This window comes from Dasypus novemcinctus, chromosome 11 (genome assembly GCF_030445035.2).
Source record: "Dasypus novemcinctus isolate mDasNov1 chromosome 11, mDasNov1.1.hap2, whole genome shotgun sequence".
NCBI lineage: Eukaryota > Metazoa > Chordata > Mammalia > Cingulata > Dasypodidae > Dasypus > Dasypus novemcinctus.
Window position 1 is genome coordinate 22169871 of NC_080683.1, and position 21570 is coordinate 22191440.

Sequence of the window (21570 nt, forward strand, 5' to 3'; positions counted from 1 at the left end):
GGCAGTCTGGTTCCAGAACTTACATTTTTTTCCCCTTTGAATATATATATATATATACACACACACACATAAATATATATATGTATGTATTTTAATAAAATTTTTTTTAGTAGAGAAGTAGTAAGTTTTCAGAAAACAGAACCCACACTTTAATCACAGCATAATGCTCTTCTCACAATTGTTAAAACCATTCTTCCCAGCATCCATTTCATCTTGGATTTAAAGAAAATCACCTGGGCTGCTAAGCCTAGGCCTGGGTGCAATGCTAGGGTCTGAAGTGGGCAGGAACTGTTACTTGACCTTCAGCTTCAGTGTCTGAGAATATAACCTAAGTGACTGATTCTGGGACAAAATTGATTTTTAAGTCATGGTTTTACAACCAAGCCATCATAATATAAGGTCCCAAGCAGAGAGGAGGAATCAAAGTGAGAAGCAACTGGATGAAAATGATATAAATTTGGCAAGATTGGAAGCAACAGGTGGGAAGGAGAGCCTGGAGTAATTTCCTGGGTCAGAGTTTATGGTTGCAGAAAATTAAGTAGGGAGAGGTGGAGGTTCCAGACCTGCCTGTACATAGACCTCTAAACTGGAATTTTCTGGGCTGGAGTTGATGAGAAAGAAGAAGTCAATGAGTTATTGTAATTTGTTCTTCTCATATTTTCCTTTTCCTCATTAAAAGAGTTTGTGAAAGTGGTCTTAAAACTCCTTTATATTTTAAAATTATGCCATGATACTAATTATTAGGCAATTCTTATTGTAGGTTAATACAGACAATGTCTGATTAAAGACACATCATAAACACAGCCACTTTTACAAACTAAATGTTACAAACATTGTTAGGATTCTTGAATATATGACTCCAAATCCTTCTCCCTTAACACCAAAATATTATAGCACAAGAATGAATTTCTGGACCTAAGGAGGGTTTGTTACAGAGCAACATAATGAAAAAAGGGTGTGGCCTTGATCTGAATTTGAATTCTGTGTCTGGTTCTGCCTTTTATGACATCACTTGTAGCAAGCTATTTAAACTCTCTATGACTCAATAAGCAGTATTATTCATATGGGGGCTTCATTGAAAGGGAAATAAACATATAAAAACTCTAACTTATTGATCCAGTTGTTTCTCTTTGTTAATGATTTAGGGCATGCTTTCACATTTATAGGGCACTGAATCACCAAAATTCCAACTTGAAAGCCAGGCAATTTGATCCCCAAAATATGACCCATTTTGGTGGGTTGTTGTGAATATAAATTATGAGGTATATAATTGGTTCTATACCTGATAATTAATTTGCATGTTTAGTCTCTCACTATTTCCATGACTACAAGCCATGATCTTCTTGTTTCACTTGAGAAGTGACTTTTGTAAACCATCTATAGCACACCAGGATATCAAACATCCCAAGATTGTTTCTCAGAGGTTAAATACAGTTGGAATTTGGGTAATCCAGTGACCTGTAAATATAAAAAATGTACCCAGTTATTTACAAAGGTGGCCACCTGTTCAATACGTTTTAATATATTTATTTTAGTTCTGATAAAATCCCTAGATGAACAGTCTCACCTTCTCTATCAGTTATACTATAAATAACTGAAAGACTATTGGTGGAAACAAAAGCTAGTGTGGCAATTTGAAGTTATTTTTTGAATCCCAAAAGATTACGTTCTTAAAATAATCTATTCCTGTGAGTGTGGTACACTTTGATTGCATTAGATTCACTGTGGATCACTTGATTAGATTGCATTTTATTGGACTATGTCAGTAAGGCATGACTCAGTTTGGGTCCTTGGGTCTCTGCCCTTTTGCTGGGTCTTATATAAATGATGACACAGAGAGAGACACACACAGAGAAAGGAAGCTGCCATTTTGGTACTGCCGCATTAGAGAGAACTTGAGCATCAGTAAGAGGCAAACTGAAGCATAAAGCCCCAAGAGGCTGGGCCTGGTGCAAATCAAGGCTGAAGAGACAAGTCATATACCTGAGAGCCCACAGCCAAACTCGGGAAGAAAACAGAGCAGCTGAGACTGAGAGAGGAGGCCTGAAAAGAGATAAGCCCTAAACATAGTTGTCCACAGCTGAGTTCCAGGAGTTGGTAGATTTTGGAGGGGAAAGCAGGGACCTTGGCAGAGATCAGCCACCATCTTGCTTCTCCACATGGCAGGACACCAGGATCAACAGTAGCTGACTTTGGTGAGAAGGGATCTCTGATGGTGACTCAATTTGGACTATTCACAATCTTGGAACTGTAAAATTTATCCCAATAAAATACCCATTATAAAAGCCAACCCAGTTCTAGTACTTTGCTTTGGCAGTCCTTTGGCAAATTAAGGCAGCTAGTAAAGTGAAAATATTTCAATTTTCATTCAACAGTCTGTAATTACAGTCAGTAATTATAAACTTATGTCTCAGATTTTGAATATGAACCAAAAATAACAAAAATGTTCAGAAATAAGCTGAGTAGAACTGGAGATTTTTAATCAAATCTGCCAATCAGCCTACATAGTATTATTTATCATTTTACACAATTTTTGGAACACAGAATAAACAAACAACAATATTGGGTGATTTTTCCTGCCCAAAGTAAATGTAGTCTCTATTTCCTTACATAAGGTTAAAAAGACCATTCCAAAGTAAACTAGAAATAATTTCATAATGCAAGTCCAGAAGATCGCATTTTCTTAGTGTGAAAGGTCACTATTCCAAATTCCTTTGCCGAAGATTGCAACTCTTTTTCTTTCTTTTTCCCTTCCCATTCCTTCTTTTCCTGAACAATTCAGTTCTACAGCCATAAATTGGGTGAAGCAAGGTGGCAATGCAGTATAAGATGGTTCAGAGCAGGTGTTAAAGCCTGAGTATTGTAAAGAGGATGCCCATACAAGGCCTGTTTGCAGGGGGAGATGCGGCGGCTTGCTTGGTCGGTAGAGGTGGGGTCTGGCTGCGGACGAGGGTCAGTCCAGCTCAGGACGAGGGGTCGGTCCCACTTGGGACAAGGGGTTGGTCCGGCAGCAGACGAGGGGTCGGTCTCACAGGGGTTGCGCGGTTCGGCTGAGGGGGTCGTCCGGCGAAGCCGGCGACGAGGGGGTTGCCCGGAGAAGCAGGCGACGAACTGGGGACAAGGGAGGCCAGGCCCTTGTCGGGGGCTCTCAGGACTGGAGGGCGCATGGCAGAAGAACTACCGCGGAGACAAGGTAAACACGTAAGTCCAACTCTATTGAGGGAGAGGCAACAGTTTTATAGGGGCTGGGGAAGGCTGATTGGTCGAAGCCACGCCCTGTTCTGATTGGCTGCCGGAGAAAGGTCAGTGGGCGGTACTGGATGGGGGAGGGGTGGTGATTAGGGATTGGCTGTCGCTGTTGCTGGGGTAAGGGGCAGGGTTTAGGGATTGGTGGCTGCTGTTGCTGGGGTAGAGGGCAGACTGGAGTTTCCCACCCACGCCTGGCTGTTGCTGCTGTCGGGGGGAGGGAAAAGGGCAGACTGGATTTTTCCGCCCTGCGCCTGCGCAGGGAGAAAGAAGAAGAAGGGTGCCGCCTCACAAGGCATCGTGTGGCGCCATCCGGGAGGAGGGGCGGCCGCGGAAGCATGGCTGCCGAGAAGGGGAGACCCGAGGGCACTCTGCGCCCATGCCGAGCTTCCTTCAGGGGTGGCGGTGGGCCCGACCAACCACCCTATTATGGGGGAAGCGGTTTGGAATAGGCCTACCACGGCCGCCGCCCCTCGCCAGGCCAGCAAACCACACTTCAGCCCGAGGGGTGACTGCAGGGAGAATAAGAGTCAAGAACATGAGGATGGTGATCACATGGTAGGGTGTCTAGAGTAGACTGCCACAGCCTGGTGCAAGGTCAGGTGGCATCCATGCAATGGAAACCTGATGATGGAGCCTGAGGGTGGCACGGAAGGTATCTGCATAAAAGATGGCACAGCGGTAGTAATGGGAGATTGGTTACATTCAGGGAATTGATGATTAAATAAATATGTTAAGGATAATAAGAGTCAGGTTTCTCACTGTTGGAAAAAGGGGATCCCAATATAGGAAAGAAGAAAAGTAAAATGAATCATGTAGTGTTAGTTTGAAATTGAGGGTATTTGTGTGAATTTTTAGCTTTGAATATAGCCAGTTCTGCTATAAAGTGACATATGCATTCTGAAAAACTATTGAGAGAATAGTCACACACACAAAAAAGCCACTGGATTTATGAAGAAAAAAAAAAACGAGTTTGAGGCACAACACTCAAACACTTCCTGAGTTAATTACCCTTTGTGGAGTTCTTTAAGCTTTTTGGATGTGTAGATTCACTCTTTGGTTACTTTTGGAGTTTTCAGCAATTGTTTCTTCAGATGTTCTTTCTTCACTCTTCTCTCTCTCCTTTTTCTGGAAAATCCATATTGAGTATGTTGGTACACTTGATTGTGTCCCACAGGTCCCTTAAGCTCTGTCACTTTTCTTCATTCTTTTTTCTGTTCCTTCTTTAGTTATTTGTCCATGATTTCATTTACTCCTTTGAGCACATTTAACACAGTTGGTTTAAATACTTTATCTAGTAAAGCTAATGTTTGGGCTTCCTCAGGTGTAGCTTCTGCCTGTTAATGGGCCATACTTTTCTATTTCTTTAAGTGTCTGGTAATTTGGAGTTGAAAACTGGGTACTTTAAGAATTAGAATGTGGTAATGCTAGAAACCAGATTCTTCCCCTTCCCCAAGGTTTACTATTGTTGATCGTTGAGGGCTGCAGTTATCCATTTGTTTAGTGACTTTCCCAAACTATTTTTTCAAAGACAATAGTCCTTATCACGTTTGATCACTGAAGTCTCTATTCTTTTATCTCAATGGTCAGTCAATGACCTGACAAAGATTTCCTTAAATGCCTGGACCAAAGAAAAGAAAAGAGAAGAAAAGAAGGGAAAGAAAAGAAAAGAGAAAAGACAAGACTACTCTTCTGGTTTTTGCACCTTGGCTGTGAATTGAGGTCTTCCTTCTTGTTAAGGCAAGCCATCTACACTCTGCCTTAGCCTTTACTTCCTGTTTATGCAGGCCCCACAAATCTGCCAGAATTGAAACCCTAGGATCCTCTCAGCTTTTACTGAACATGGGTCTGGTCCTAGGCATGTGCTTTAAAATCTGTTTTGCCTGATAAACACAGTAACTCTACCAAGACCCTATGCTCCCAAGAAACTTTCTCCTCAGCCTGTTCCTGGTATTTTGGTTCTATCTACTGCTTCTTCTGCCCTCCATTCCTTATCTCAGATAGGCATAGGCAGTATGTCTTTAAATTTTTGCACCAACTTTTTTGCCACCCAAACAGCCATTCCACCAGAGTATAGGCACAGGGAAAAAATGGCCATCCCTTGCACTGGTCCCTCAGGTCAAAATCCACAATTACAGTATTTTAAGAACAAGATCTGCGTTAGCCCCCTGGTACCAGCAAGCCATTCCTACTACCAGAAATGCAAACTGCCAATAACATGGCCATCATCATCATGCAGGGGAAAGGGAGATTGTAGAGAGGTGAGTGAAAATCCCAACACACTTTTATCAAAATTCACCAGTTCTTCTCTTCATTAAGAAGTCCCCTGGTTGCTATGAACTTTTGGATTAGATTTTGGGTTTCAAAAACATTGATTCTGTCAGTTTTGCCAGCTTGTGGTTGATTTTTTGAGCATCCTACTCCATCATTTTCTGTGATAGCATTCTTTATGAAATAATTTTAGAAGAATTTTCAGTTGGTTGAAAAAGAAAATTTGAAGTTAAAAGGCCTGAGGTCGAATTCCTATTCTGTCTTTTAATAATAATGTTTAATGCCATACAAACTTAAAGGATGATTAAGAAGATTATTAAGAAGATTTAACTTTCTTTTAATTTTTGAATGTTCCTTAAATGTCAAGTTCTCTACCCTACAACGTCAATATAACTGCAAAGTAGGCATTATCTTTTTTTTTTTTAATAGGTGAAGAAAGAGACTCAGAGAGGTAAAGGATTTTGCCAAAAAACAAAACAAAAAACAAAACAAAACAAAAACCCACTTAAATAGTAAAAGACTGAACAGGGATTAAATTCAAGACCTGCCATATAATTGGCACAAAAGGAAGAGGGAAAGACTTGGTCAAAGGTGACCAGGTAGACGTATACATGTTGTCCAGTTAAGCCTGGAAAATGTCTGTGTCTGGATTGTAAGGCCAAGATGCACTGTCTCCTTTAAGCTGCTTGTCTCTAAATTGGATAAAATTGGAATAGCTATTATTTGGAGGGATATTCAAAGGATACCCATCAGAATCAGGCCAGGATGAAAACTAAGGTCAATAGTTGGAGAATACTGGATTTTGTGCCTTGAAAAAGGCACAGAACCTGGCCTTTAGGTTACTTAACCTCTGAACCTTAACCCTCTATCAACATAAAAAAAAAAAAATTGGCAATTTACCTAGTGAAGCCCAACAGCAAGAATGAGAATTAAGAGAACACACAAATTAAGTGATTAAACAAACAAAGCTTTTGGAGAAGTCCTCCCATAATCATCAGAGCTCTCTTACCTTGTGCAATGAACAGCTTAAAAACTGTTGGTTTATACAAAGGTTAAGAAAGCCTGAAAATCAGCTCAACTTTCACCAAACTATTGAAATTGCAGTTTATAATTATGGGCCAATCTTTCAGATTTAGATGAGAACAGAGAATAATAAACACTTCCTTAAACAGGTCATCTAAGTTAAGCTTGGGATTTTTAATCAAATAAAACATTTAACCTAAATAGTATTATTTGCCATCTTAAATATTTTTTTTTGGAACAGGTAGGGTATAAATAAACAATGTTATTTAAATGCTGATAGAGCTTGGCTGAACTTTGAACTTGAGCAATAACATTATATTCCCTCTCTAAAAGAGAATTATAAAATCCTTTAAGGAGATTCCAGCATAGCATATATATATACAGCATGCTCATGAGCACACACACACATACACACACACTTAGCTTTGCTAGACCTACAAAAATGAACTATGGTTTGCAAACAAACAAAATCAATACATGAATTGTAAGAGTGGATAATCTTGTTAAGACCAGTGAAATAAAAATGGACAAGATAGATCTGGTAACAGATCCAGCAGACTTTCTATGTGAATATCAGTAGTGCTAGAAGAAGAAAGTGTATAGATGGATAAGGGCAATTATTAAAAAATAGGATACTTATGTGAGCAGAAGAAAGATTTAAATCTTCAAGTTAAAATGCTTCACTAAATCCAAGGCAGGATAGATTAAAGAAGACATGCGCCATTGTGGAAAAAGGCCACTAACTCAAAATGTAAAAATAAGACATTATTGTTTAAATGCACAGGGTGAGTGTTCTCAAGTCAGAAGTTGGTGACCATTATTACAGCGGAGTTCCTCAGCACATCAAAATGATAGGCTTTGCTACATGAGTATACTCAAGATATCCAACATTTGCCTAATAATCAGCAAGGCAGGCAGGGTTCTGAGAAATGCTGGTAGTGAAGACGACTTTTTGTGATGATCTACGGGAGAGTAGAGAGTCAATTTGTGTTTATACGTGAGCACACTTCAGAAAGTCTATTAGGATAAGGTCCTGATGTACATTTGAAAGAAGTTATCTGTTTGTCTAGTAAAATATTTAGGGTCTATAAATAAATTGTACTATTTTTCAAGAGAGTAAAATCTTAAATAATCCACTAAAGTTGTAATTTTAAAGTTTAATTTTTAAGTTCCAGCAAAAATTCTACTAATTATGGAAGGGCACATCCTAGCAAGAGTCCAGGACTCCATGGATAGAAAAAAAATCTTAAATCTTTCTCAAGGAGACAGAGAGAAAAAAGGTAATTTATTCCTTTAGAAAAGCTTTTATATGATTGTCCCTTGGTTGTCTTGAAACTGAGTTCTTTAAAAAATTATCCTATATGGTAAGAGATATTAACTTGAATTTTCACAGTAATATTGATAAGTACCATAATTTATTTGGACCATTTATCCACTAATACAAAGAATATTTATGGATATGCATGTGCTTGTTACTAAAAGGAGAGCTGAAGACTAATGGTTTATTTTATTATAATTTTTAATCCATTAAAATTTGTATAAAATAGACATTGATCTGATAGCATTTGAACTCTTCTTGCAAATGGTAAACATGCAAAAGGAATTAAGCAATGAATATTCAAGCTAAGATATAACATTATTGACTAGACCATTTTAAAATTAATGAAGATCTACCAAAACAATATATTTTTGTTTAATATATAATTTTTTTTTCATTTTGTTACATAGATTGTTGTTTCATTGGTTTCAATTTTATAATTTTTGGGACTGAAGATGTAGCGTCTATATTAAGAGAATGAAATGATCAGAAAATGTTAATGTAAACCTATCTCTACTGGGAAATACACACAAAAATATATAGAATCTTCATCCTGTACTGACCCACTGGCAGGTGTATTCTAGAACCCTACATAGAATGCATTTAAACATGTGTTTTATGTGTCACATCCCGTCAAATAAACAATCATTGAATATCAAGACATATCACCAGAAACAAAGACATTTTTATACTGTCCAATGGGGCCTGGGATCCATCTCTCCTAGTTCATCTTCTCTTTGAATGCTGCATTTTTGTTTATCTAAACTTATTCCAGATGATGAGGGGAAAAGCTGGAGCCCATGAATGGTATTTAGGCTTCAGGTTCTAATTGGTTGTGGTTGCCATTTTCATGGAGGTGATGGTCATGTTCTCTGCACATAGGAACCTTAAAAGAAAACAGAATTGGGGCACTTTATACAGTGTCTCTTACTGGGCCTGTCAGAGGTTACTATTGGAGCAAAGGTGTTTTCTATAATTATTATCCATAATTTCTATAATTTCTATAATTATTATCTACAATTATATTGTAGATATAATTATCTACAATTATTCTCTGTTTAGGAAGAACAGAGAATAAATATTATTTGAAGTGGGAAAAACAAAAGAAAAAAATATTGATCCTACCCCACTTGACTATATTTCCTCAAACCTATTCCTACTGAAAATCCTTTTGAACACAACCAAACATCTATCACTCTTAAGTTTTGTAGAAAATGCCAGTGGAATGAAAAGGTAGAAAATGGAGGACAGGCAGAGTCTGACATTTTGCTTCTCATAGAACCTCTATGATAATACTAAGCTATTTATTTATTTCCCCCCACCCCTCATTGTTTGAATTTGCTGTCTGCTCTATGTGTCCATTCACTGTGTGTTCTTCTCTGTCTTCTTGTCTTCTCTTTGGGTGGTACCGGGAACTGATCCTGGGAGAGTGGGAGAGAGGCACTTAATTGCTTGTGGAGGGAAACGGACTTGACCCATGGTTAGGGTGTCTGTCTACCACATGGGAGGTCCACAGTTCAAACCCTGGGCCTCCCTGACCCGTGTGGAGCTGGCCCATGTGCAGTGCTGATGCCCTCAGGGAGTGCTGTGCCATGTGGGGTTGTCCCCCGCGTAGGGGAGCCCCATGCACAAGGAGTGCACCCCGTAAGGAGAGCTGCCCAGCACGAAAGAAAGTGCAGCCTGCCCAGGAATGGTGCCACACAGACGAAGAGCTGACACAACAAGATGATGCAACAAAAAGAAACACAGATTCCTGTGCTGCTGACAACAACAGAAGCGGACAAAGAAACAAGACACAGCAAACAGACACAGAGAACAGACAACCCCGGTTGTGGGGGGAAGGGGAGAGAAATAAAGAAATAAATAAAATCTTAAAAAAAAAATTGCTTGCAGCACTTCAGCTCTCTTGTCTGCTGCAGCTTTTATTGTCTCTCCTCTATATCTCTTTTTGTTGTATCATCTTGCTGCACCAGCTCTGCGTGGACCAGTTCTCCACTCAGGCCAACTTGTGTACAGGCCAGTACTCCTGTGTGGGCCAGCATTCCTGCAAGGGCCAGCACTTCCACCTGGGCCAGCACACCATGCGGGCCTGCACTCTGCACAGGCCAGCTCTCCTCTCAGGCCAGCTCGCCACTTGGGCCAGTACTCCTGCATAGACCATCACTCATGCGTGGGCCAGAACTTCACCAGGAGGCCCTGGCAATCCAACCTTACCTGTATGGTAGACGGGAGCCTAATCATTGAACCACATCCACTTCCATGAGTAGTTTTTTAAAATTTTCCTTATTGTTCTCAGAGGAGTAGAAGGGGATTTGCCACTTAAATTCCACCTTTCTTTCATCTAGTTTCTGCTTAGGAAAATATCATAACTTCTAAGATTATCTAGCTAGACACACTGTAAATAAGTAATGTATATTTAAATTGGGAGTCCATCCAATTTCATCCCACAGATCCCACACCAACATCTAAGCATGAGGTGAGCCCCTTTCACTAGTGAGTCATCGTTACATCCTTGTTTAGGACACTGTAGAGTACCTCCCTATAAACAGAATCATCAAAGTAGTACTGATAAAGTGGCTATTCCTAGATGGGCAACTGTGGAATTAAACCTTTGAAGGTTTAACCTGTAATTTCAAATAAGACATATTACGATGATGAAAAGGAAAACTTAGTTGCACAGAAATTAAAATTCTCTTTCGGTAAACCTAAAACTGCTCTAATAGGAAGTTTATTGAAATATACTGTTATAAATTCAACTGCTTGAGTTTACATGGTAAAGCTACATGACAGAAGTTTAGAATATTTATATTTATCAAGTGACACATTTATTAATCATCCATTATTCTAAGGGCATTTGGGTAGAGGGAAGTGTTTACTTTTAAATGCTAAACTGTCATCAGTCCTCGGACAACCGCTATTCTGATGGAAGAATCTAGAGCAGCCGCCTGCATGGCAGTGGTAGACATAGGAAGCCAAAGAAAAAGAATCTTGGTGCTTTTCTGGATACCAGCAAACACCAGGAATGCCTGCCATCTTCAGGCCAAAGCGCAGCATTACATAACAACAAGCATATAAACATTTATTGTAATCATTCTTTTCTTTCACATTTAAATTTTCTTTGACATTCTTGAGCAGTGTTAAATTCTTAGAAGCATTTAAGCAAGAACCCTCTTTTGATGTGTCTTTAGGGTTAATAAGAAGACCTTCATTAGAAAGGGTATATTATTGTAAAAAGCATGGTACCAGGTGTGATCCCCATTTTGACTCAATCAACAAATATTTATTGAGAACCTGCTCTGTGACAGCTTCTCCTCTAGGTAGTGAAAGTAGAGTTATATACTAAACAAACGTGGACTGTCATCTCTCCTTGGCCCATGCGAAAGAAACAATTGCAATGAAATTCAAAAAAGCTAATCTCTATCTGCCTGCACTAGCCCTTCTCAGCATAACCTCACCCATTTCAGCATATATTGTAGAGGCAGCTCACTGAAGATATTAATGAACACACCTATCTGTCATTTTAGAAGTACCCACACTAAATGAAATGAGTGAAAATATCTCATAATTTGGGGGTTGAAAGAATGTGATAAAAGACTTTTGAAATGTTTCAGGGTATTACAGAAGTGACAAATGAAATAGGAAAGTAGGGGATTCCATTGATTCTAGCACAGTGCCTTACTCAGAGAAAATGATTAATAAATGAAAGATTGAGTCAATGAGTCCAGGAAATCAAACAACTGGAAAATTAGAGTTAGCTTCATCATACAAGACAGAGAATGTTATTAAAGTCCTATTCCTTTTTTTCTTTACTTGAAGGGTTTAATTTTTTTCTACTATATAAAAAATTGCCCAAGTTACACATGATCATTGTAGAAATAGTAGAAAACAGAAGGGAAAAAGTAACAGGTAAAAAGCTTAATATTCCATAAATCACACCACTATAAAAATGTAAAATATAAATATACTTTTTAATAAAATGCCTTCATAGTATAATACTGCTGTTCCCGTGAAATAGTCCTAAGTGTCCATTAATGTCAGTAAATATAGAAATGTATCATAATTTCAATTGTTGAACAGTATTATAGCATGTAAGTCAACTGTAATTGTAGTCCCACAGGTTGAATATTTAGGTTGCTTCTTATGTGTCATATTTTAAAAATGCTGTTAGAACATTTCTCTAATAAACATACTTTTGGACTTGTTCACTTATTTTTCTAAAATAAATTCTATCTAGAAATTAGATTATTAGGTGAAAGTTATATACATTTTAAGAACTTTTCCAAATAGGAAAGTGTATCAAATTATATGCCCATTTCTCTATTTTAGCCACCACTCAATATTATTATTTCTTTAATATTTATCAGTTTGATGAATGAAAACCTGGTAACATTGCTTCAATTTGTACTTCTTGATTACTATTGAGTTAATTATTTAATATATATTTATTCATTTGATTTTCTTATTTGTAAACTGCCTTTTCATGTTCTTAGTCCAGAATCTGACAAGATGATGTAGAAATTGTTAATGGATATCTTTGATAAAAAGGTTAAAAAGGTTTAGAAAACACTGGATTTAACAAATTGTTAACAGCTTTAAACACTGTATTTAACAAAGTTAGTAACAGCCTTATTTTTATTTTTTAATTTATTTTCCTTATTAATGAATCCATTTTATTGATACAAATTAATAAGCACAAATGCACAATGGTATTTGGTATAATCACATAGTTGTACATTCATCACTTCAATAATTACTAAAGCATTTTCAATATAATAATAATAAAATAATAATAATCAACAAAATCAAACAAAGAAAATACTCATCACCTCTAAATCTCTCTATGCTTCCCTTATTGTACATAGCTGCTACTCTGTTTCTGTTTCTCTTACTTGTATTAATATTATGTAAAAAGTCTTCTATGTGCAATGTCACCCATATTCAATTTCACAGGAGATTTTACTATGTTATACAGTCCTATGTTACATTTCTTAGCTTTCATTCCAGTAATGTATGTGACCTTAGTCTTTCCCTTTCAACCACTCTTATACCATACAATGCTCTGCTGCACAAACTCTATGATGTGCTTATACGATTTTTACTCATTTTCAAAGAGTTACAAAAAACTTTTTAACAATTCTACACAGATTAATCCTCAGCTTTCCATTCTCTACCCTCATTCTATTTTCTGGTGATTTATATTCTAATTATTATCTCCATGAATTTACACAGTATATTTAATTCATGATAGGGCAACTATATGGTATTTGTCCTTCAGTGTCTCTCTTACTTCATTCAGCCTATTTTCCTCCAGGTTCATCCACATTGTCATGTGCTTCACAACTTCATTTCTTCTTACCCCTGCATAATATTCCATCCTGTGTATATACCACAACTTGCTTATCCATTCATCAGTTGATGGACACCTCGGTTGTTTCCATCTTTTGGCAATTGTGAACACCGCTACTATGAACAACAGCTTGCAGATGTCTGTCATTTCACTGCTCTCAATTCTTCTGATTATGTACCTGATAAAGGTATTGCCCAGTCACACGGCAAGTCTACATTCAATTTCCTTTGGAACTGCCAAACAGTCCTCCACAGTGGCTATACTATTCTACATTCCCACCAACAGTGAATAAGTATTCCTTTCACATTCCTACCAACAGTGAATAAGTGTTCCTTTTACATCCTCTCCAAAACTTTTAGTTTTCCAACTTTTTAATAGTGGCCATTCTGATAGGTGCGAAATGATCTCTCATTGTAGTTTTGATTTGCATTTCCATAATTGCTAGAGATGTTGAACATTTTTTCATGTATTTTTTTGCCATTTCTTCTTTGGATAATTGTCTTTTCAAGTCTTTTGCCCATTTTTTAACCAAGTATTTTGTCTTTTTAATGTTGAGTTGTAGGATCTCTTTATGTATCATGGATATTAAACCCTTACTGGATGTGTGATTTCCAAATATTTTCTCTCACTGAGTCACCTACCTTTTCACCCTCTTGACAAAGTACTTTGAAGTGTGAAAGTGTTTAATTTTGAGGCGGTTCCTTCTATCTGTTTTTTCTTTTGTTGTTTGTGCTTTGGGTGTAAAGTTTAAGAAAATTTACCTCTCACAAGATCTTGAAGATGTTTTCCAACATTTTCTTCTAGGAATTTTATGATTGTTGGTTTTATATTTAGGCTCTTGGTCTATTTTGAGTTAATTTTTTTAATAAGGTGTGAGATAAGGGTCTTCTTTCTTTCTTTTGGATATGGCCATTCAGTTCTCTCAGGACCATTTGTTGAATAGACTGTTCTGGCCCAACTGGGAGGGCTTGACAGCCTTGTCAAAAATCACAACTGTAAATGTCAGGGTCTATTTCTGAGTTCTTGATTTGATTCCATTGATCAATCTGTCTGCTTTTATGCCAATACCATGCTGTTTGTTTTTTTACCACTGTAACTAAGTAATATGCTTTAAAGTCAGGAAGTTAGAGTCCTCTAACTTTTTTCTTATTTTTAAAGAAATTTAGTTAAGTCTTCATTAATCTTCCTCAGTTTTTTTTTTTTTTAAGCATTGTTTTGTAGTTTTCTGAATACAGGTCCTTTATGTCCTTGGTTAAGTTTGTTTTTAAATATTTGATTCTTTAGTCACTTTTATAAATTCATTTTTTTCTGATTTCCTCCTCGGATTGCTCATCAGTAGCGTGTAGAAATGCTATTGAGTTTTGCATGTTAATCTTTTATCCTGCCACCTTGAACTCATCTTTTAGTTCTAGAAGCTTTGTCATGGATTTTTTAGGATTTTCTAGATATAGGATCATATCATCAACAAATAATAGAAGATTACTTCTTCCTTTCCTATTTTGGTGTCTTTTATTTCTTTATCTAGCCTAATTGCTCTAGCTAGAACCTCTAGCACAATATTGAGTAACAGTGGTGACACTGGACATGCTTATCTTGTTCCTGATCTCAGCAGGGAAATTTTAGTCTTTCACAGGTGATTACAATGTTAGTTAGTTGTAGCCTTTTCATAAATGCATGTTATCATATTGAGAAAGTTTTTTTCTATTGCAATCTTTTGGAGTGTTTTTATCTAGAAAGGATACTGTACTTTGTTAAAAACCTTTTCTGCAACAATTGAGAGGATCATGTGATTTTTCTTCTTCAATTTATCAATGTGGTTTGCTACACTAATTGATTTTCATGTGTTGAATCACCCTTGTATACCTGGGATAAAAGCCACTTGATCGTGGTGTGTAATTGTTTCAATGAGGTTTTGGATTCAGTTTGCAAGTATTTTGTTGAAAGGTTTTTGCATCTATATTCATTAGAGATATTGGTCTGTTATTTTCTTTTTATCATAGTGTCTTCATCTGGTTTTGATAATAGAGTGATGTTGACTTCATAGAATGAGTTTGGTAACATTATTTCCATTATTTCCAATTTTTTGAGGAACTTCAGCAAGATTGGTATTAGATCATCTTTGAATGATTGGTACATTCTTCTGTAAAGACATTTGGTCCTGGGTTTTTAATCTTTGGAAGGTTTTTGATGACTGTATCAATTTTTTCACTTGTGATTGGTGTGTTGATATCTACTTTTTCTAGTGTCAGTGTAGATTGTTCATGTGTTTCTAGGAATGTGTCCATTTCAACTATATTATCTAGTTTTTTTGCATAATTGTTCATAGTATCCTCAAATTATCTCTCTTATTTCTGTGGGGTCAGTGGAATGTCCATCCTCTCATTTCTGATTTTATTTATTTATATCTTTCTTTTTTTCATTGCTAGTCTTGCTAAGGGTTTGTTGGTTTTAGCAATCTTCTCAAAGTAACAACTTTTGGTTTTCTTGATTCTCTATATTGTATTTTTGTTCTCCATTTCATTTATTTCTGCTCTTATCTTTACTATTTCTTGCCTTTAGCTTGGTTTGGGAATAATTTGCTCTTCTTCTTCTAGTTCCTCCAAATATGTAGTTCAACCTTTAATTTTACCTCTTCCTTTTTTAAATGTAAGCATTGAGGGCTACTCATTTCCCTCTCAGCACTGCATTTGCAGTGTCCTTTAGGGTTTGATATGTTGTGTTCTCATTTTCATTCATCTCAGGATATTTAGTGAATTCTTTTGCAATTTATTCTTTTTCCCTCAGCTTTGTTGGATACAGAATCCTTGGCTGTTATTTTTTTTCTTTTAGTACCTTAAATACATCATACCACTTCCTTCTTGTCTCCATGGTTTCTCATGACTGGTTGGCACTAATCTTATTGGGGTTCCCTTGTATATGATGCTTTGCTTTTCTCTTGCTGCTTTCAGAATCCTCTGTTTATCCCTCATATTTGTCTTTCTGAAGAGAGGTGTTTGGGGATAGATCTATTCAGATGTATTTTTTCTATGTGTATTGTCCTATTTTGGATATTGGTATTTATGTCTTTCTTAAGGGCTGTAAAGGTTTCAGTCATTATTTCCTCATATATTCTTTCTGAGCCTTCTGGGACACCAATAATGTATATGTTTGTGCTTTTCACATTGTCTTTCAGTTCTCTGGACCATGTTCTAGTTTTTCCATTCTTTTCTTTTTCTATACTCCTGTCTTTTCCAGTTCTGATGTTTTGTCCTCAAAATCACTAATTCTGTCCTTGGGCAATTCAAATTTGCTGTTACATGCCTCTAATGTAGTATATATGTTTTTAAAGATTTATTTGTTTATTTATTTCCCGGTTCCCTGCCCGCCCCCCCTCCAGTTGTCTGCTCTCTATGTCCATTTGCTGGGTGTTTTCTGTATATGCTTGCATTCTTGTCAGTGGCACTGGGAATCTGTGTCTTTTTTGTTGCATCATCTTGCTGTGTCAGCTCTCCTGTGTGTGGCACCACTCCTGGGCAGGCTGTGCTTTTTTTGCTTGGGGCAGCTCTGCTTACAGGGTGCACTCCTTGTGTGTGGGACTCCCCTATGCAGGGGACACCCCTGCATGGCACAGCACTCCTTGTGCTCATCAGTACTGCATTTGGGCCAGCTCCACATGGGTCAAGGAGGCCCTGGGTTTGAACCCTGGACCTCGCATGTGGTAGGCGGACACTCTACAGTTGTGCCAAATCCGCTTCCCCTCTTTGCATGCTTTCAAATTGTTCTTTATGCTCAACCAGTGTCTTCTTAATGTCCTTTATCTCTTTAGTCATATTTTCTTTCAATTTCAATTTCAATTCATTTAATTGATTTTTTTTTTTTTTCTGATTTAGGACATTTGTGGGATTATCATTGATCAGTTGTTTTAAATCCTGTATCTTTTCAGGATGTTTGGTTTGTTCCTTTAGCTGGGTCATCCCTTTCTGTTTTCTAGTACGGCTTGCAATTTTTTGCTGATGTAGAGGTGTCTGAATATGTTGGTGAATTGCTGTGACAGTAATTTTCTCTTTTGCCTCGTGTTTTATTTTTTCATCACTCTTTGATTTTTGGTTCAACTTATTCTAAGTTTTAAAAATTTGTCTTAAGTGGGTTAAATTTTCTCTATTTTTTTTTTTAAAGAGGTATTGAGGATTGAACCCAGGACCTTTAACTTGGGAAGGAGGTGCTCAACCATTTGAGCAACATCCACTGCCCTTGGTTAAATTTTATTTGCTAAAATATAAGAGAAGCTTTTTCTTTTCATATTATGTAACTCAATTGTGGTCACTCTGAGACATTTTTAAACACATATACCTTATCTTTGTGATTTCAATTTCCTTTAAAAATTATGCATTCTGAACGATCTCTGAGTGATCTGGACTCTCTCAATCACCTAACTCATTCACATGGATGAATTCTTATCAAATTGTTCATACCTGGTTGCCTAAAAGGGGCAGCTGATGGCTTATTGCATCACTTTCATTTTTTTGGATTTGACTGGATTGTTCTTCTTGCCATTTAAATGAACACTTGTTTTCCTTTTGGAAGAATGTAGGTCTGTTAGAGCTAGAAGAGATCCTAGAGATTAAATAATCTAAATCTTTCATTTTACAAAGAATCTGGGAACCAGATTGGTTGAGTGACTTGTAAAGGCCATATAACTATTAGTAACAGTTTGGAGCTAAACACCAGTTTTCCTGAAGTCATACATCCAACTGCTTTCCACATTGTGATATCTCGTTCTTTTTGATTGTTGTTTGGATGCAGATGACTGTTCAGGTCATTCACATATGCCTCCTAATCCTTTTGGTGGGATCAAGGAAAAGAGCGAGCAGACTGAAACTGAACTGTGACTTTCAAATGGCATATCTCCTAGGAGACAATTGTCCATGGTAAAGAAATTTATATTAACATAGGGAGCCAAGAGTGCCTACAACTGCAAGCAGGAGAATTGCATCCATCATCCATGTGGAATCTAAGCCCCCTCTTGATATAGAGGAGTGGACATAACCATCCCAGGGTCCACAGGATGGGGTTATAGAGTATGGATTAAAGTGGACTTACTGATATTCTACTATGGAACTAATGTGATTAGTAATGGAAGAAATTATAGCATTGATGTGGAGAAAGTGGTCATGGTAGCTGCTGAGGGTAGGGAGATGGAAGAAGAAATGTGATGTGGGGGCATTTTCAGGACTTGGAGTTGTCCTGGGTGGTACTGCAGGGACAGATGCTGGACATTGTATGTCCTGTCATGACCCACTGGGTGGACTGGGGGAAAGTGTAAACTGCAATGTAAACCATTATCCATGTGGTACTGCAGTGCTCCAAAATGTATTCACCAAATGCAAAGAATGTCCCACAATGATGAAAGAGGTTGTTGATGTGGAAGGAGTGGGGTGAAGGGGTGGAGGGTATATGGGGACCACTTATATTTTTTGAATATAACATTAAAAAAAAAAAAAGTGAGAGAAAAAAGAGAATAGTCACAATGTCAGTTATTACATCTCTTCTAATACAATTCTGTTTTCTGGGTTTTGTCTTGTTGAGTCCAACAAGGACAATACTTATGAAAAGTGGCCTGGACTGCAAATGAGAAAGCGTTCCCAGCACCCAAAATATCTCAAAAAGTGAGAGAAAGCACCATCGGAACTCCAGGTCAGGAAAACCCATTCTTTCCCTCACATGTTGGACACTCTCATGGCTACTGCCACAATGCCTGCTAGGCCTCCTACCACACCAGGTAAGCCGTGCAAGTTACGGACCCCACGTGAGTCTTGGATCATCAGTTTAGTAGCAAGAAGGGGCTAAAATTTTGAAAAGAGGAGGACTTATTATTTTAATAGATAGACAGGTCTCTTCAACTGAAAGTAAAATGACTTTGCACGAGTAATTTTATCTATAACCAGTTCTCACATTCATAGTTTGAAACTCTCTTAAGACACAGATTCTGAATACACTGATGGCAAAGCGGCCCATCACAATCTTAAAGGTCCGTTGCCGTGTTAGTAGCTGGTTTGAAGATGAGAGATTTCAAGTCCCAATCCTTCTCACCTACCGATGATTCCTCAATGCCCTTAAAAATGCACCCAATTACTATATACAAACCACAATAATAATGCCACTGTGGTTAAAAAGTACTTAAAATACAATTCATGCCATTATCAGTAACTGAATCCGGATTCTTTCCTGCACCCAGAAGAGTAGAAAACAGTGGGTGACTAAATTGGGAGTGATATTTCTTAAGGGAAGATAAATTGTCCCCAAACAAGGGGAGGGGTTTCCAGAAGAAAACTTCATGGCTTTATTCTGCTAGTGGAAGATGAGAAGATGCTTTATGGAGGGGTTCAGAGTTTGATTCAGAGCATCTGTCATACTTACATCCAGGAACTTGAACCCCAACATAGAGATTATTCCTGCAAGACCACCAATGATCATCGAACCGTATGGGTGAATCTCCATGTCCGCACAAGTGCCCACAGCAACTCCTCCAGCAAGGGTTGCATTCTGAATGTGAGTCTGTGTGGAGGACAGAAATGTGGAAGAGGTGAGCTGAGCTGAAGCACAGTACAACAGAGTGGGTGGGGTGGTGGGGATCTGTAGTTCAGTGGACCCCATGACACTTGAAAGGGCGGCTGATTTTTTAAGGTTCTTTTCCTTTACAGAAGGCCTTTCTTCCAAACAATAAGTTAACATTTGGAAATTGTGGTGGATTGAATTGTGTACCCCAATTCAGACATGTTCTTAATCTTAGCCTGCGTTTCTGTGGGTGTAAACCCATTGTTAATTGGATCTCTCTAAGATGTAAATTTAATTAGTTAAGGTGTGGGCAACTGAATGAGAGTGGTCCTTTATCTGCCTGTTTGAAGTCCTTTAGAAGCAGAAGAAATTCAGACACGAAGAGCCTGGGGGAGGGGCTAGAAGTCCAGGGCACCCAAAGAGAAAGGAGAGGACATCACCATTTAACTCCAGGCAGTTTTACAAGTTCAGAACCCCAAGGACGGCTGGCAGTGGGCACCAGAATGTTATAAACTTTGAGGAGAAAGCATCACCTTGATGATGCCTCAGTTTAAATTTCTCCTAGCCCCAAAACTATGACTGAATAAATTTCCATTGTTTAAGCCAGTCCATTATGTGAAATTTGCTGTAGCACCAACCAGGCTAATAGGACCAGTGGTGCAAGGGATGCGAGAAAATTAAAGGGAGAAGTTACGGTTTTAGAGTAGGAGTCTGTAGGGCAAATATGCTAGAGTATTTTGCCTAGTTACGCTGTTTTTGGACCCCATATGTGGTTCTCATGAACCAAAAGAAGCCTATGGCTTTGTGTGCCTTGTAGAGTCTATGATATTCCAAATCAAAGAGGGCATGTGAATATTAGAATACATAATGTGTAGCATTTCAAATGATATGTATTATGAAAGAAGAAAGAAAGCAGCTTCTTCAGGTGTAACTGTACTGAGCACATTTGAGGATGGAGGAACAAGGAACCAATTTTGGTTTACCAGAATATCTCACAAAAAAACATAATCTGGCTGTACTGTCTGAGGAGGAGAGGGTTTCAGTACTTTAAAAGAACCACTGAGATGTATATATTATTTCTGTTTTTCATTATAATATTCATGAGACAATTTATAGAGAATCAAAACATGTGTTCTCTCAGTCATGTTTAAAAATAAATTATAATATCCTTTTCCTTCCCTAGATTAGAAAAGGGATGTGGTTGCTCTCAGGATTGTTCCTCCTTCACTGCCAGTTTTCTAGCTCACTGGCAAGAAACTAAACACTAACTTTTGAGAGATTTTTTTTTAAACTTCTTATTTTCAACTAGTTTATACTTACATAAAAGATGCAAGAATACTACAGTTTCCTTATATCCCTCTCCCAGATTCCCCCAGTGTTAACATCTTAACCACAGAACTGAGAAATTAGCAGTGTTACAATTCTGTTAATTAAAGGCCTTAAATTACCGGTTTTCTCACTGTTGTCCCTTTTCTTTTTTGCGGTCCTATCCATGATCCCACCTTGTATTTTAGTTGTTATTTTCTGGGTTAAATATTTGTAGTGCACTAATAGGATCAATATGTACCATACTAGTATCTTTTTCTAGTCTTGGAATGTACTGTTTCTTAAAGAAAATTTTCTAAGAATTTGGAGGCAGTTTGCTCTATCATTAAAGACTATGCCTCAAATCTTTGTTTTTTGCATGACTATATTTCCTACTAGATTTTCAATTACTTGAGCATTTTTTTTTTTTAGTTTGCTGGAGTACTAATGAATGAATCAAACAGTTTTCTTATTTTGAAAATATTCTCTAGTGTACATGGTGCTGAGGTTTGTCCTGGGGTGTCTT

At 37.6% G+C, this 21570-nt stretch overlaps 1 pseudogene; it reads right to left on the reverse strand.

Annotated features, from left to right (window-relative positions):
• Window positions 1-10743: 10743 nt before the first annotated feature.
• Window positions 10744-21570, reverse strand: part of LOC101421193 (ammonium transporter Rh type A-like) — a 29697-nt pseudogene continuing 18870 nt past the window's right edge.